At 51.6% G+C, this 17,454-nt stretch overlaps 1 long non-coding RNA gene across 8 annotated transcripts in view; it reads left to right on the top strand.

Moving 5' to 3' along the window:
• The first annotated feature begins 16,823 nt into the window (after positions 1-16,823).
• LOC144374697 (uncharacterized) overlaps positions 16,824-17,454 on the top strand; it is a 52,657-nt gene continuing 52,026 nt past the window's right edge. For 2 of the 8 annotated variants that reach the window (XR_013434034.1, XR_013434031.1), the window contains exon 1: positions 16,824-17,036. This is a non-coding gene — a long non-coding RNA (uncharacterized LOC144374697). Of the gene's footprint in view, positions 17,037-17,158; positions 17,179-17,347; positions 17,446-17,454 lie in introns of those variants that run through there. The other 6 variants (XR_013434033.1, XR_013434030.1, XR_013434032.1 and 3 more) reach the window with 6 other exon arrangements.

The following is a 17,454-nucleotide window of genomic DNA, read 5'->3' on the forward strand; positions in this document are numbered from 1 at the left end:
CTGCAGCCAGGGTCAAGGGGACTGCCCACCCTAGGGGTGAGACCCCTAGAACCCAGGAGCCAGGGGAGATCTGCTTCGGCCGCACCCATGGTCCACGGGAACCCCCCCCCTTCTATGTTAGAAACACCTTGAAACAGATGCCTGGAGGAAATCAGGTACAGCAGCACCCATGGTCCAGGAAAGCCCCCTTCTATGGGCGAGTCTCCTCCAACCCGGGTGCCAGGGGTAGATCCGATATGGCTGCATCCAGGGTCCAGGGCACTCCCCACTTTAGAGGCGAAACCTCTCAAACCAGCTGCTGGGGGGAGATCAGCTACAGCTGCATGCAGGGTCCAGGGGACACGGCCTCTCTAGGGATGAGACCCCTTGAACATGGGTGCTGGGGGAGATCAGGTATGGCTGAACCCAGGCCCAAGGGACACCCTCCTCTAGGGGAGAGATCCCTGGAACCCAGGTTACTGGGGTATATCATGTATGGTACATCTGCACACAGGATCCAGGGGACTCCCCCCTCTAGGGGCAAAACCCCTCCAACCTGGGTGCCGGGGGGAGATCAGGTATGATATGGCTGCACCCAGGATTCAGGCGACTCCCCTCTGTAGGGACAAGTCCCCTCAAATCCAGGGATTGGTGTAAGATTAGGAATGGCCGTCCCCAGCGTCCTGGGGTCCCACTCTTTAGGGGTGACACCCCTCTTACCTGTGTGAAGAGGGGAGATCAGGTACAGTCACACCCAGGGTCCAGGGAATCCCTCCATCTAGGGGCCAGACGATCAAACCAGGTGATGGGAGGAGATCAGGAATTGCTGCAACCAGGGACAAGGAGACGAACCACTCTAGGGGTGAGACCACTGTAAACCGTGTGCAGGGAGAATCAGGTACGGCCTCACCCAGGGTACAGGGAATTCCCCAATCTAGGGGTGAAACCCCTTGAACCTTGGTGCTGGGGGGAGATCAGATAAGGTACGGCTGCAGCCAGGATCAAGAGCACTCCTCTCTGTATGGTCGAGACCCTTGGAACCTGGGTGTTTTGTGAGATTTGGTATGGCTGCATCCAGGGTTCAGGGAACGCCCCCCTCTAGGGGCATTAGCCCTTGAATTCAGGTTCCAGGGAAGATCAGGTATGGCCATACCCAGGGTCCAGTGGCCCCCCTCTTTAGGGGTAAGACCCCTAGAACCCGGGTGAAGGGGGAAGATCAGGTATGGCCAGACCTAGGGTCTAGAGGATGCCCACATTTAGGGGTGAGACCCCTCAACCCAGGGGGAGATCAGGTACCACTGCATACAAGGTCGAGGGGACCCCACCTTCTAGGGGTGAAAACCCTTGAACGTAGGTGCTGGGGAGAGATCAGGTATGTCTGCACCCAGGATCCAGGGGACTCCCCCCCTCTATAGGCGAGAACACTCGAACCCTTGTTTCGGGAGAGCTCCCTTCACAGCCAGGGTCGAGGGGATTCCCAATCCTAGGGGCAAGACCCCTTGAACCGGGGAGCCAATGGAGTTCACTGACAGCCGCACCCAGGGTCCAGGGGACTCTATCCTCTAGGGTAGAGGCACCTTGAACAATATTCCGGGGGGAAATCATGTACGACAGCACCCAGGGCCAAGAGACCCCTCCCCTCCAGGGCCCAGACACCTCATAACCGGATGTGGGGGTTTTATCAGGTAAGGCCACACCCAGGGTCCAGGGGACTCGCTACTTTAGGGGTGAAACCCCTCGAACCAGGTGCCGGAGGGAGATCAGGTACCAAGGGTCCAGGTGATGCCCCTCTCCAGGAACAAGATGCCTTGAAACCGAGTGCTGGGGGAGATCAGGCCCGGCTGTACCCAAGGCCCAAGGGACTCCATCCTCTAGGGAAGAGACCCCTCGAACCCGGGTACCGGGGAAAAATCAGGTATCACCACACCCACTGTCCAGTGGACTCCCCTTTCTAGGAGCAAGACCCTTCAAACCCGGTGCAAGGGGGGGGATGAGGAACTGCTGCACCCAGGGACCAGGGGACGCCCTCCACTAGGGGCGAGATGTCTCGAACCTGGTGCCAGGGGGACATCAGGTATGGCCGCAAGCGGGGACCAGGGGACGTCCCCCTGTAGGGACAAGACCCATGGAACCCAGATACTGGGGAAGATCAGGTACTGCTGCAACCAAGTTCCAGGGAACTGTACACTCAAGGGGCAAATGCCCTCGAACCTTGGTACGGGGAGGGGGGGAGATCAGGTACGGCGGTACCCAGGGTCCAGGGGACTTCCCATCTAGGGAGGAGACCCCTCGAACCCGGGTGTCGGGGGGAGATAAGGTAGGCTGCACCCATGGTCCAGGGACTCACCCCTGGAGGGTAGAGAACCCTCAAAAAAAATGCCAAGGGGAGATTAGGTACAGCCACACCCAGGCACCATGGGACACGCCCCTGTAACCTGGTGCCAGAGGGACATCAAGTATGGCCGCACTCAGGGAATACCCCTATCTAGAGGTGAGACCACTGGGACTAGCGTGCCAGGGAAGGTCAGGTACTGCTTCACCCAGGGACCAGGAAGCTTCCCCCTAAAAAAGGAGTACCCTCCACGTTGTGTGCGGTGGTACCTGATGTCACCCCGTGTTGGAGGGGTCTCTCCCCTAGAGGAGGGAGTCCCCTGGACCCTGGGTGCGGGTGTACCTGATCTTCCCCAGCATCCGGGTTCCAGGGTTCTCACCCCTAGAGGGGGCATCCCATGGTCCCTGTGTGTGGCGTTACCTGATGTCCCCCTGGCACCTGGTTTTGAGAGGTCTTGCCCCTAGAGGGGGTGTGTCCACTGGTCCCTGGTTGCCGCCATACCTGACCTCCACCCCGCACCAGTATCGAGGTGTCTTGCCCCTAGATGGTGGAGTCCATGCAACCCTGGGTGCGATAGTACCTGATCTCCTCTTGGCACCCGGGTCAGAGGGGTGTCTCCCCTACAGGGGTAGTCCCTTGGACCCAGGATGCGGCCTTACCTGATCTCCCCTGGTACTTGGCTTCAAGGGGTCTTTTCCCTAGAGAGGGGTGTCCCTTGGACCCTGGGTGCGGCTGTACATGATCTCCCCCCAGCACCCGGGTTCGAAGCTCTAGTCCCTGGAGGAAGGAGTCCCCTCGGCCCTGTGTGTTGCAGTACTTGATCTTTCCCTGGGTTTGAAGGGTCTCTGCCCTAGAGGGGGGAGTCCCCTGAACCCTGTTTGCGGCAGTACTGATCTCCCCATGGCACCTGGTTTGAGGGGTCCCGACCCTAGAGGTGGGAGTCACCTGGACCCTGGATGCGGCCGTACCTGATCTGCCCTGGGACCCGAGTTTGAGGGGTCTCTACCCTAGAGGGGGGAGTCCCTTGGATCCTGCGTGCGGCCATACCTTATCTCTTTCCAGTATCCGGGTTTAGGGTCTCTCCCCTACAAGCTGGAGTCTCCTCGACAATGTGTGCGGTGGCACTTGATCTCCCATGGGATTTGAGGCGTCTCACACCTACAGGGGGGAATCCCCTGGACCCTGGATTCAGGCGTACCTGATCTTCCTCTGGCACCCGGGTTTGAGGGGTCCCGACCCTAAAGAGGGGGACCCCTAGACCCTGGGTGTGGCCATACCTGATCTCCCAATGACACTGGGTTAGAGGGGTCTCACCCCTAGAGGGGGGCATCCCCTGGACATTGGGTGCGGTCCTACCTCATCTCCCCTCGGCACCGGGTTCCGGTCTCACGCCTAGAGCGGGGAGTTCTCTGGACACTGGGAGCAGCAGTACCTGATCTCTGCCCGCCACCGTTTCGAGGGCTTTCGCCCCTTAGGGGGTAGTTCCCTGGACCCTGGGTGTGGCAGTACCTGATTTTCCTCCACATACAGTTTCCACGGGTCTCACCCCTAGAGGGGGACGTCCCTTGTTCCCTGGGTGCGGCCGTACCTAATATCCCCCTGACACTCAGGTTGGAGGGGTCTCGCCCCTAGAGTGGGTCGTTCCCTAGTCTCAGGGTGCAGCCAAATCTGATCTTCCCCCGCACTAGGTTTGAGAAGTCTCGCACCCAGTGGGGGGAGTCCACTGGACCCTGGGTGCAGTGGTACCTGATCTCATCCTGGCACCAGGTTCGAGGGGTCTCTCCCCCAGAGGGAAGAGTCTCTCGGATCCTGGCTGTGGCTGTACCTGATCTCCCTCAGGCATCCAGGTTCCAGGAGTCTAGTCTCTATAGGGGGGCATGCCTGGACCCTGGGTGGTGCCGTACCTCATCTACCCCTGGTATCCGGTTCGAGGTGCCTCTAGCCTAGAGAGGGGAGGCCCCTGGACCCTAGTGCAGCCGTACATGATCTACCTCTGCACCCGGGTTTAATGGGTCTTGTCCCTAGAGAGGGACTTTCCCTGGATTCTGGGTGCGGCTGTACCTGATCTCCCACAGGCACCTGGTTTGAGAGGTTTTGCTCCTAAAGTAGGGAGTCCCCTGGACACTGGGTGTGGCGGTATTTGATCTATCTCCAGCATCCGGGTTCGAGGAAACTCGCCCATAGAGTGGGGCATCCCTGTACCCTGGGTACTGCTGTACCTGATCTCCTCCCGGCATCTGTTTCGAGGTGTCTCTAGCCTAGAAGGGGGTGTCCCCTGGACCCTGAGTGCGAGCGTACTTGATCTCCCCTGGCACCCAGGTTCGAGGGGTTTCGCCCCTAGAGGGGGGAGTTCCTTGGACCCTGGTGCGGCATTACCTGATCTCCCCCTGGCATCCGTGTTGGAGGTGTCTCGCCCCTTATTGGGCACCCCTGGACCCTGGTTGCTGCCATACCTTATCTCCCCATGCCATCACATTCGAGGGGTCTCTCCCATAGAGGGGGAAGTCCTCTGGACCCTGGGTGCGGCAGTACCTTATCTCACCCAGCACCCGGGTTCCAGGTGACTCATCTCTAAAGGGGGAGTCCCTTGGACCCTGGGTGCCACAGTACCTAATCTCCCACCAGCAACCAATTTCCAGGGGTCTCACCTCTATAGGGGGATTCCCCTGGACCTTGTGTGCAGCTGTACCTGATCTCCCCAAGACACCTGATTCGAAGGGTCTTGCCCCTTTTGGGGGAAGCCCCCTGGACTTGGGTACACACGTATATGATCTCTACCCAAAGTTCCGTGTTCGAGAGTTGCTTCCATACCTGATCTCCCCCTGGCATCAGGTTTCAGGGTTCTCTCCCCTAGAGGGGGGATTCCCCTGGACCTAAGTGAGGCCGTACCTCATCTACCCTGGCACCCATGTTCCAAATGTCTCATCCCTAAGGGGCGAGTCCCCTGGAACCTGGGTGCCACTGCACCTAATCTCCCCCGGCACCGGGTTTGCTGGGTCTCTCCCCTAGTGGGGGTTTTCCCCTAGTCCCTGGGTGTGGCCGTACATGATCTCCCCTTGGCCCTGGGTTTGAGGAGTCTTGCCCCTAGAAAGGGAAGTCCCCTAAACCGTGGGTGTGGCCCTACCTGGTCTCCCCGAGCATCCGTGTTCGAGGGGTCTCACCCCTTAAAGGGGAGATGGCCAGACCCTGGTTGCTGCCATACCTGATCTTCCCCCAGCATATCTGATTTAAGAATTCTCGTTCCTAGAGGGAGAGCATCTCCTGGCCCTTGGGTGTGGCCATACCTTATCTCCTACCAACACCCGAGTGTCAGGGGTCTCATCCCTAGAGGGCAGAGTCCCCTGGACCATGGGTGCGATTGGACCATACCTGATCTCCCCCAGGCACCAAGATTCCAGGGGTTTTGCCCCTAGAGGGGGGCGTTCCCTGGACCCTGGATGCGGCCATATCTGATCTTCCCTTGGCACCGGGATCGAGGTGTCTCCTCCTTAGAGGTGGGTGCCCCTGGACCCTTAGTGCGGTTGTACCTCCTTTCCCCCCAGCACCTGGTCAGAGTGGTCTGGTCCCTAGAGGGGGAAGTCTCCTGGACCCTGCGTGCGGCAGTACCTGATCTCCTCCCGACATCCTGGTTCCAGGAGTCTCGCCCCTTAATGAAGGGACAACTGGACCCTGGTTGCTGCCATACATGATCTCAACCCAACATCAGCTTCGAGGGGTCTCTCTTCTAGTTGGGTTGTCCCCTGAACCCTTGGTGCAGCAGTAACTGATCTCTCCCAGCACACGGTTTCCAGGGGTCTCATCCTTAGAGTTGGGCATCCCCTGGACCATGGGTGCCTTCCCTGATCTCCTCCCGGCACGTGGTTAGAGAGGTTTCCCTCCTAGTGGCGGGAGTCCTCTGGACCCTGGGTGTAGCCGTACCTGATCTCCCCATGGCACCTGGTTTCAGGGTGACGCCCTGGTTCAAGGGGTCTTGTCCCTATATGGGGGAGTCACCTGGATCCTGGGTGCGTCGGAACCTTATCTCGCCCTGTCACCTGGGTGGGAGTGGTCTCGCCCCTAAATGGGGAAGTCCCCTCGACCTTGTGTACAGTGATACCTGATCTCTCCACAAGTTCAAGGAGTCACCCCACTATAGGGGGGATCCCCTGGACCCTGGGTGCTGCCATACCTTGTCTCCTCCCTGCACCCAGGTCGAGGGGTTTTGCTCCTAGAAAAGGGAGTCCCCTCGACCTTGTGTGTGGTGGTACCTGATCTCCCCTGGGTTCCAAGGGTCACGCCCCTAAAGGGAGACGTCCCCTGGACCCTGGATGCCGCTGAACCTCCTCTCCCTCGGGCACCATGTTCGAGGGGTCTCGCCACTAGAGGAAAGAGTTCCCTGGACCTGGGTGCAGCCTTACCTGATTTCCCCACCTTCATCTGGGTAGGAGGGTTCTCGCCCATACAGTGGGGGACCCCTGGAACCTGGGTGGGGCCCTACCTGATCTTTCTTGGCACCCAAATTCCAGGTGTCACACCCCTCGAGTGGGGCATCTCTTGGACCTTGGGTGTGGCCGTACTTAATCTCACACAGACACCCGAGTTGGAGGGGTCTGGTCCATAGAGGGGGAAGTCCCCTGTATCCTGGGTGCAGCCATACCATACCTGATCTCCCTTAGGGACCCAGGTTTAAGGGGTTTCCCCCCTGGAGGGGTGAGTTCCCTGGACTCTGGGCCATCTCTGATCTTCCCCAGAACCTGGGTTTCAGGGATCTCGCCCCCAGAGGGGGGGTTCCCCTGGTCCCTGGATGCAGCCGTTCGTGATCTTCCACAGTACCTGATTTGAGGCGTCTCTCCCCTGGGGGGGGGGCTCTTGTACCATGGGTGTGGCCGTAACTTATGTCCCCCTGACACCTGGGTTCAATGGGTCTCCTCCTTAGTTCGGGGGGTCCCCTGGATCCAGGGTGTGGCCAAACGGGATCTTGCCCCCTCACCAGGGTTTGAGGTGTCTCACCCCTAGTTGTGGAAGTTCCCTCGACTTTGTGTGCAGTGGTACCTGATCTCCCCATGGTTTTGAGGGGTGTCACACCTAGAGGGGGGAGTTCCTGGACCCTGGGTGCAGCCTTATCTGATCTACCCCCTTCACCCGGGTATGAAGGGTCTTGCCCCTAAAGAGGAAGCCCCCTGGAACCTTGGTTGGGCTGTACCTTACCTGGTCTCCCCCAGGCACCCATACACGAGGGTTTTCTCCCCTAGAGGGGGAAGTCCCCTTGACCTTGTGTGTGGTAGTATCTGATTTCCCCTGGGTTTGAGGGGTCTCGCCCCTAGAGTGGGTTGTCCCCTGGACCCTGGGTGCAGCCATACCTGCTCTCCCCTGCACCGTGTTCGAGGGGTCTTGCCCCTATAGAAAGGAGTTCCCTGGACCCTGGGTGCAGCCGTACCTGATCTTCCACCTTCACCTGGGTACGAGGTTTCTCACCCCTAAAGAGGGGGAACCCAGGACCCTGGTTGGGGCTCTACCTGATCTTCCCCAGCACCCAATTTCCAGGGGACACACTCCTAGATTGGGGCATTCCCTGGACCCTGGGTGCGGCCATACCTTATCTCCCACCAATACCCAGGTTCGAGGGGTCTTGTCCCTAGAGGGGAAAGTCCCCTTGACCCTGGGTGTGGCAATACCATAACTGATATCCCCCATGACCCAGGTTCAAGGGGTTTAGCCAATAGAGGGGAGAGTTCCCTGGACACTGGGTGCAAGAGTACCTGATCTTCCTTGGCACCCGGGTTCCAGGGGTCTCTCTCCTAGAGGGGGGCATCACCTTGTTCCTGAGTGCAGCCGTACTTGATGAGCCCCGGCACCCAGGTTTGAGGGGTCTTGTCCCTAGACGGGGCGTCCCCTGGTCCCTGGGTATGGCCATACCTGATCTACCCCTGGCATCTGGTTCGAGGGGTCTCTACTCTAGAATGGGGAGTCCCCTGGACCCTGGGGGTGGCTGGCTATACCTGACCTCCCCTGGCATCTGGTTTGAGGGGTCTCTACCCTAGAAGGGGGAGTACCCTGAACCCTGGATGCAGCCGTACATTATCTCCTCCCAACACCCGGGTTCAAGGGGTCTCAGAGGGGGGAGTCCCCTGAACCCTGGGTGCTGGTGTACCTGATCTACCTCCAGCACCAGGTTCGAATGCATTCGCCCCCTAGAGGGGGGAATTCCCTGGAACCTGAGTGCAGCAGTACCTGATCTTCCTCGGCACCCAGGTTCTAGAGGTCTCACCCCTAGAAGGGCCATCCCCTGGTCCTTGGGTGTGGCCATTCTTGATCTCCCTCTCACACCGGGTTTGAGGGGTCTCATCCCTAGAAGGGGGAGTCCACTGAACACTGGGTGTGGTGATACATGAGTTCCCCCACAGTACCCGATTTGAGGAGCCTCTCCCCTAGAGGTGGGAGTCCCTTGGACCATGGATGTAGCCGTACATGATCTCCCATGGCACCCGGGTTCAAGGGGTCTCGTCCCTAGAGAGGGGCATCCCCTGGACCCTGGGTGCAGCCATATATGGTCTACACCCGATACCTGGTTTGAGAGATTTCAACCATAATGTGGGGAGTCCCCTGGAGCCTGGGTGTGGCCTTACATGATCTACCCTTGGCATCCGTGTATGAGAAGACTGGGCCCTAGAAGGGGAGGGTCCCTGGACCCTGAGAGCTGCCGTACCTGATCTCCCCCCCAGCATATGGTTTGAGGGGTCTCTACCCTAGAGTATAGAGTCCCCTGGACCATGGGTGTGACCGTAAGTGATCACCCTTGGCTCCCTGGTTCGAGGAGTCTTGCTCCTAGGTTGAGGAGTCCCCTCCACCCTGGATGCGGGGGGAGCTCCCCTCGACATGCGGGTTCAAAGGGTCTTGCCCCTAGAGGGGGGAGTTCTCTGGATCCTGGGTGTGGCCATACCCCATTTCCACCACCACCGCCCCCCGCACCTAGGTTGGAGGTGTCTCGCCTTTAGATGGAGGGATTTTCTGGACCCTTTTTGTGGCCATATCTGATCTTCCCCCTTCACCCAGGTATGAGGGGTCTTGCCACATACAAATAAATAAAATAAATGTATTGTGTCCAACTACTAATATAATAATAATAATAATAATGCACAGAAGGAGCCACCAGCCCTGAGGCAGCTGCAGCTCTGGCCAGCTTAAGAATTCCTTCTTTCTTTGCAGACTCTGGTGGTCCACCTTCCCAAGTGTCTGATGGGGATTCATGCCCTCTAGATTATCCCAGTAGACCATATCTAAGATGGTCCACATCACAAGACTGTCTGAAGGAAACATACTCTGTCAAGTCCAGGTTTCAGCATACAAATTCACATTCGTTTTTGTGTTAGTCAGCTTTCCTTGACTTTAACAATTACCTATGTTAATACATTTATAAAGATAAAAGGACTTCTTTCTTTTTTTGTTCTGCTTTTGTTTTTGAGCGGAATGCCAGTGATTGATCTCAGGGTCACACATCCATGGAGCCAGATCCCAAGCCCTATTTTATATTTTATTTAGAGACAGGATCTCACTGTGTTGTGCAGTACCTCGCTTTTTGCTGCAGCTGGCTTTAAACTTGCAATCATCCTGCTTCACCCTCCTGAACCACTGGGATTATAGGCATGCACCACAGCTCCTTGAAAGAAAAGAATTATTTTGGCTCACAATTTTGGAGTCCATGACTGATTGCCTAGTTGCATTTGGGCTTTTAGTTAGGGAGGACATCAGACTGAAGCTTGTGTTAGGAAAGACTTCTACTCAAGGCCAAGTGTAACAGAGGCAGACAGGAAAATAATGGGTTTCTACAATCCTTTTGGGGGGGTCACCTTCAGTTACCTACAATGCCTACTTTCTCTCTCTCTCGCTCTCTCCCTCTCTCTCGCTGTCTGTCATGCTCTTCAACTATGGATTAAATCCAAGGGTGTTCTACCACCTAGATGTACACCAGTGCTTTTTGACATTTATTTTGAATCAGGTCTTGCTAAGTTGCCAAGGCTAGCCTTGAACTTGTGATACTCCTACTTCAGCCTCCAGAATAGGGGGGGGATTACAGTCTCCCCTAAACTTGGCTAGGTCCCACCTCTCAAAGGCTCCATAACCACCACCCAATAGCATCAAGATAGGGAATAAGCCTTTAATAAATGGGCACTGGGTAGATATTGCAGACCTAAGCCATAGCAGCTTACTCACTGGTCTCTAACCTTCTCTACTCTCAGAAAAAAATTTCACACAGTCCCCATGCCTCCATCTCTCCAGCCTCAGAGAATCAAACACTTCACAGCCTCTCAAAGAAGCTGGACTAGAGGTACAGAAATAGATAAAACATCTCCAAATTTGGTGTATGCATGTGTTCATCAGAAGGTGAATAACAGTCTAAAAATGTTTGTAAAATTCTCTAATACCTATAGATTTTTTTATATCCTCTTTGTGGACTAGGAATTTGTGAAGCTGGCAGGATTTGTGCAGTGAGACAAGTTCTAAAGCTTTGTCTGTAGAAATTTACATCTTCATTTGATAACTAACTTGCCACTTTTGCAGCTTTGAAATCTTGGTGCTCCATCATTATTTCCTCAGGCATGACCCTTCTTATCTACTGGGGTTTTGGGGAGATGCAGTGACATCACTGAAGCTTGCTAGGTCCCAAGCAGAGTGCCCAACACTTAGTAAGACTCAGATATTGATTGACATTATTTTGCCCAAATTTCTGTGCCCTAAAGAAGATGTAGCACATCAGAAGCATTTGATAAATGTTGATGAATGAGTTTGTTGATGAATGTTGATGAATAAGTAGCTACAAGTTTTCTATGGTCACAACCAAGAGCAGTGACAGGTTATTCTGCCTGGTGCATCCTGAGAAAGTTTTGGCCAGGAAATGGCCTTTGGGATGTGTATCACTGGGACTGGAGCATATGGAGCATGCAGATGGGCTTTTATTTATGGGTAGCACTGGGTTATTATTTGGACCAAACCATGTTTTTTGCGGGGTCAGCCTCTTTCAGGTAGATCTCTTTCCATTACAATGATAGAAGATAGACTTTAACCAAATAAACAGTAAAGGGAAAGATTTTCTAAATGTGCAATGTGGAAGCACAGGTTTCAGCAGCAGGCCCAACTTGATTTAGGCTTTTGGATGCCAACAGGACCCACTTTACAGTTCTGGTTGTTCTCAATGCAGATTTCATAATCATTCCAGTAGCCAGTCTCCCTCTGCAGGGACAAGGTGTTGGGTTCTTCTAAAGCTGCCTATTTCCAGTTCAAATCCAGTGAAATGAAAGTCCAGCATGTCTCCATCTTTGCCTCCACCACAGCAGTCTTGACATCTGATATAATCACCTGGCCTTAGTTCCATGACTCTGCCTAGAAGATTCTTAAGGTTGGGGAGGTGCTGCTAGGGGCTTCACCCCAAGATGAGAAATCAGAAACTCCTGAACTGATAGTGGAAAGAGGTGGCACGTGGGTGAAAAGAAGTGCTGCCAGCAGAGATATCCAGCAGAGGATACTCCCAATTCTCATTATTTACTATGAGACACCAGCGATACTCTGGGGTCACAGCTGCACAGCTTCCAACCATAACTCACCAGGTGCATGATGTTGTGCAAAGTGCATCATCTCTCTGTGCTTCAGTTTCCTCATCTGCAGAAAATAAATAGTAAGTCCACATCATAGTGTTATAGAGAAACCTAATGAATTTTTACAAATCTTTTAGAATATTGCGCTGAAAGTGCCTGTCAGAGTTAATGAAGCTGTCATTATGAAATGAATTATTTTCCCTGTGATTTTATATTTACTCAGTTATTCTGGTCATTCCCAGCCCCAACTTGGAAATAGAAGTGGCGGGAAGTCATCCACCTCTCAAGTACGTATCAGTATGATTAAAACATAGGGCTGGGACTGTGACCCTTTTTGCTCCCTTTTTGCCATAAATATCACCATGCATGGTGAGGTCCTTGTAATATTCAGCTCAAGGTCTGTATTGGAAAACCTAGCCACTCTGAATTTGGTGGCATTATTGAAAACCAGGAGGAAACCGTATCATTTGGGCCATTTGCAGAAGGACTTTGCAAACTAACTTAAAATGTTGGAACATTCTGTCAATTACAATCTAAACCAGGACCCATTCCCATGAGGAAACAGCCCATGTTGGCTGGCCAGGGGTCTGATATGGCCTTCTTTTTCTTGGCCCCTTCTTATAGTGTGAATGAGCATAGAGTGGGAGTGAGGAAGGGGAGACAGAGGGAGGTAGGAGGAGGGAGAGGATGGGAGGGAGAGAGAGATTGAGAGAGATTTAGAGAGAGAGAGAGAGAGAGAGAGAGAGAGAGAGAGAGAGAGAGAGAGAGAGATTGGGAGATTGAGAGATTTATAAAGCCTTAGGTAATAAAAATTTTAAAAATGTGATGTCAGTCGTTAAAAATGACCTGGAGTATTGTGTCCCAATTATTTATGCAATAACCAATTTGAGGGCTTTATGTTGGTGGTGGTGGTGGTAGTGGTCATATGTGTCTTATTTCATCAACATCTTCTACTTGTAAAGCAATTGGCTTATGAGTCATGTTCTTCTACTACCTGTTCTAAAACCAGCCAAATCTTCTAAATATTGCAGTATTCTGGAGCAGAGGTTCTCTAAGTGTGGTCCCAATGCCAGCAGAGTCATACTCATAGAATGACAATGAATGCCCATTCACAGGACTTATATGGAGTGGCAGTGGTCATCTGCCTGGCCAGTTCCCTCCTTAGCCTAGAAGGTAAGAGGCATTCTGATGGACATTTTAAGAGTTGCTGGCATTTACCATAATGGGAGGGGGCTTTTTAGGGAGGTGCTTGGAATCTTGTGATTGGAAGAGTTCAGGTATAACCTGGAAGATTATCTGGAACAGAATTCTTAAAATTAGCACCTGATGGCTGTATCCACACCACACTATTTAATTTATTTATTAATTCTTTTTAGCAAAAATTTATATCAGAACACAGTTACCACTATGAATTTGTGGCAAGATACTAAATCTGAACTCTAAATAGGTCATATTGTCCATAGTATTTGCACCTTTAATTTATAGAACATCATCATTCAATATTTTTTGCTATTATGGAAATGTTCTGTACCTTTCCATTCTAATCTTTAGCTTCAAGCAAATAATATTTTGGCATATAGATATTATGACAAAACAACTGAGTTTGTTCCTTCAATGGATTACATGGCCATGGCCACAATGTTAAGTAGCATTATTCTAGAACACAAAACCATAAAATGGAAGCATTTCCTCTAAAACTGAAAAAAGACAGGGATGCTCTCCTTTACCACTTCTATTTAATATAGTTCTTGAAACAGTATCCTGAGCAATTAAACAGATGGAAGAAACTAATGGACTATCTATAGGTAAAGAAGAACTCATTAGCACTATTTTTGACAATATAATTACATACCTAGAAGACCCATCAAATTTCATCAGAAAACTGCTAGAATTAGGAAAACAATTCAGAAAATTAACAGGCTACAAAATCAACACTCATAAATCAAAGGCATTTCTTTATATTAGTGACAAATCCACTGAAAGAAAAATGACAAAATTACTCCATTTAGAATAGTATCATAAATAATAATAAAATACTTGAGAATCAACTTAACAAAAGAGGTGATAGACCTCTACAATAAAAACTAAACAATCTTAAGAAAAACAATCAAATAAAACATGGGAAGATGGAAAGATTTACCTTTTTATTTTGTTTGGATAGACAGAATTAATGTTGTATAATGACCATACCACCAAAAGCATTATACAGATTTAATGCAATTTCAATCAAAATTCCAATGACATTCCTCATAGAAATAGAAAAAGCAGTCATAAAATTTATCTGGCAAAATAAGAGGCACAGGATAGCTACAGCAATCTTTAGCAAGAAGAGTGAAGCAGACATCACAATACCAGAACTTAAACTATGCTACATATTAATAATAACAAAAACAGTATGGTGTTGGCACCAAAATAGACTTGTATAACAATGGTACGGAATAGATAACACAGAGACTAACTCCCATAATTACCGTTATCTTATATTTGACAAAGGCATCAATAATATACATTGGAGAAAATATAGCATCTTCAAAAAATGATGCTGGAAAAATTGGAAATTTATATGCAATAAAATGTAATCAAACCCCTATGTCTCACCATGCACAAACCTCAACTCAAATTGAATCAAGGACATAGAAATTATACCAGAGATACTATTTCTCTTAGAAGTAAAAGTAGGCCCGGATCTCCATCATATCTATTTATTCCACCACTTTTTAAATAATAATCCATAGCCCAATAATTACTATTAAGCATCAATTTATAGGATGAATGCAAACTAAAACTGTTCTTAGCAAAAAAAAAATAATAATAATCAGTGAAGTAATTAGAGAGCTTAGTAATTGGAAAGACATTCTTACCACATGCAAATCAGATATAGAACTAATCTCTGGAATATATAAAGAACTAAAAAATCTTTAAAAAAAGAAAAAAAGAAGAAATAACCCAATCAACAAATGACCAAGAAATTGAACAGATACTTCTCAGAAGATGAGAAGATGATATACAATCTATAAACACATACATGAAAAATTGTTCAACATTCCTAGCAATTAGAGAAATGCTAATTAAAACGACTGTATGAATTCATCTTACTCCATTCATTTAAGCATATAAACTACATAATTGTTGGCGAGCATGTGGGTAAAATGTACATACTCATACAATGCTGGTGGGATTTCAAATTGCTGCAGCTAATCTGGAAGCAGTATGGAGATTCTTTGGGAAACTTTGAATGAAACCACAATTTGACCCAGCTATCCCAATCCTTGTTCTGTACCTAAAGAAATTAATAACAGAATACTACAGGGACAAAGCCACATCAATGTTTATAGCAGCACAATTCACAATAGCTAAACTGTGGAGCCAACCTAGATTCCCTTCATTAGATGAATGGATACAGAAAATGTGATACACACACACACACACACACACACACACACACACACAGAGACACTAGAATATTATTTAGCATTAGAAGAGAATAAAATTACGACAATTTCTGGTAAATTGATGGAGCTGGAGAATATAATGCTAAGTGAAATTTTCCAATCCACAAGAAACAAATGCGAAATTATTTTTCTGATTTAAGGATACTAATTCATAACATATTGTAGGAGGGGGCAGGATGGGAGGATTAATTAGACTCCAGATAAAGCAAAGGAGAAAAGGGGGTAGAGGGGAAGGAAGGGGGTATATGAGTAAGAAAGGCACTGGAATGTGATGGTTTTCATTACCCGAAGTACATGTATGAAGTCAGAAGGATAAGACTCTACTTTGTGTACAACCAGAGATATAAAATGTGTTCTATAGGTGTAATATGGATTTTAAGCCATTCTTTTGTTATATATTACAAATTAAATTTTAAAAAAGAAAATATATACATGCAAAAAAATCAATCAGACAGTGGTTTTTAGGTCATTAAGTTGTTTCCTAATTTAAGCAACCTCCAACATATTATTCATACATAAAGATTTTCTTATAAATTTAATAATTCATTTTAAAATAAATTAAATCATCAATTCAAAGGTAATATTTGACAGAAATAGACATTGGTGGTTGAGGTTTTTTTTTTTTTTTTGCATTGATGGAATGACTTACTTTGAACATGAAAGTGTTGTCTAGTGAAAGAACTGAGCCTTTACAGGTACTGTCTTTCTGCTAAAATGTTACTGATAGTGAGTGCAGGATGGGAAGAGACTACTGTGTGAAAGACTTTGCTGTGAGATGCTCTAGACAGATAGCACCCTTTCTGTCCCTGGGTATAGTGTAATTCAAGGATGATGGGAGATTATAAAAAGGAAGGTGTGTGAAGTAGCGAGGCTGGGGTCCGCGTAGAGGGCAGCCGGCGCAGGGGGGGCCGGGGGGCGCCACAATGGCTGCAGTTTCATTCCCACTCCGAGGTAAGGGGCGGGGGAGGAGCCTGGGGTCCACTTGGTGGTCAACCAGGGCGGCTGCAGCAGAACCTTCCTTCCCACAGCGAGGTAAGTTGGCAGGGCTTGGGTCCGGAGGGCGTCAGCCAGGGCAGCGGCTGCAGCTTCATTCTGGCCATGAGGTAAGGTGTCGGGGCTGGGGTCCGAGTGGGGGCAACCGGGGAGTGGCAGCACCAGCTTCCTTCCCACCGCAATGTAAGCAGGGCCGGAGTCTGCATGGGGGCAGTGGAGGGGGGCGGCGGTGGCTTCCTTCAGGCCGCGAGGTAAGGCTGGAGGCTGGGGCCTGGGCAGTGGCAGCTTCATTCTTCCTCCAGGTAAGGCAGCGGGTCTGGGCTCCTGTGGGCATCAGCCTTGGTGGCAGCAGCAGCTTTGTTTCTGCCGCGAGGTAAGGAGGGGGTCGGCGCGGGGGTGGCGGCCTTGGCCTCCTTCCTGCCGCCGCCTCCTTCCTGCCGCCGCCTCCTTCCTGCCGCCGCCTCCTTCCTGCCGCCGCCTCCTTCCTGCCGCCGCCTCCTTCCTGCCGCCGCCTCCTTCCTGCCGCCGCCTCCTTCCTGCCGCCGCCTCCTTCCTGCCGCCGCCTCCTTCCTGCCGCTTTGGGGGCAGCTAGGGCTGTGATAGCGGCGGCTGCAGCTTCGTTCCAGCCAGGAAGTAGGGCAGCGGGGATGGTGTCCGCGTGGGCTTCAGCCGGCGGTGGCGGCAGTGGCAGCTTCATTTTCTGGCCGTGAGGTAAGGCGTAGGGGCTGGGGTCTGTGTGGGGGGCAGCCCTGGAGTGGCAGCGGCAGCTTCCTTCCCACAGCGGTGTAAGCTGGGCTGGAGTCCCCGTGGGGGCAGTGGAGGGGAGCCGCGTTGGCTTCCTTCAGGCGGCAAGGTAAGGCACCAGGCTGGGGTCTGCATGGGCGGTGGGGGTGGGGCGGCGGGGGGGGCGGCGGCTTGGGTGGGGTGGGGGGGGCGGCGGGGGTGGGGTGGGGGGGCGGTGGGGGTGGGGTGGGGGGCGGCGGCCGGGGGCGGCAGCGGTGGGGCTGCGGCAGCTTCATTCCTGCCGGGAAGTATGGCAGCGGGAATGCTGTCCGCGTGAGCTTCAGCCGAGGCAGTGGCAGCGAGGCAGTGGCAGCGGCAGCTTCATTCTCGCTGCGCGGTAAGGGGT

This window comes from Ictidomys tridecemlineatus, unplaced genomic scaffold, assembly GCF_052094955.1.
Source record: "Ictidomys tridecemlineatus isolate mIctTri1 unplaced genomic scaffold, mIctTri1.hap1 Scaffold_827, whole genome shotgun sequence".
In the NCBI taxonomy this organism is placed as follows: domain Eukaryota; kingdom Metazoa; phylum Chordata; class Mammalia; order Rodentia; family Sciuridae; genus Ictidomys; species Ictidomys tridecemlineatus.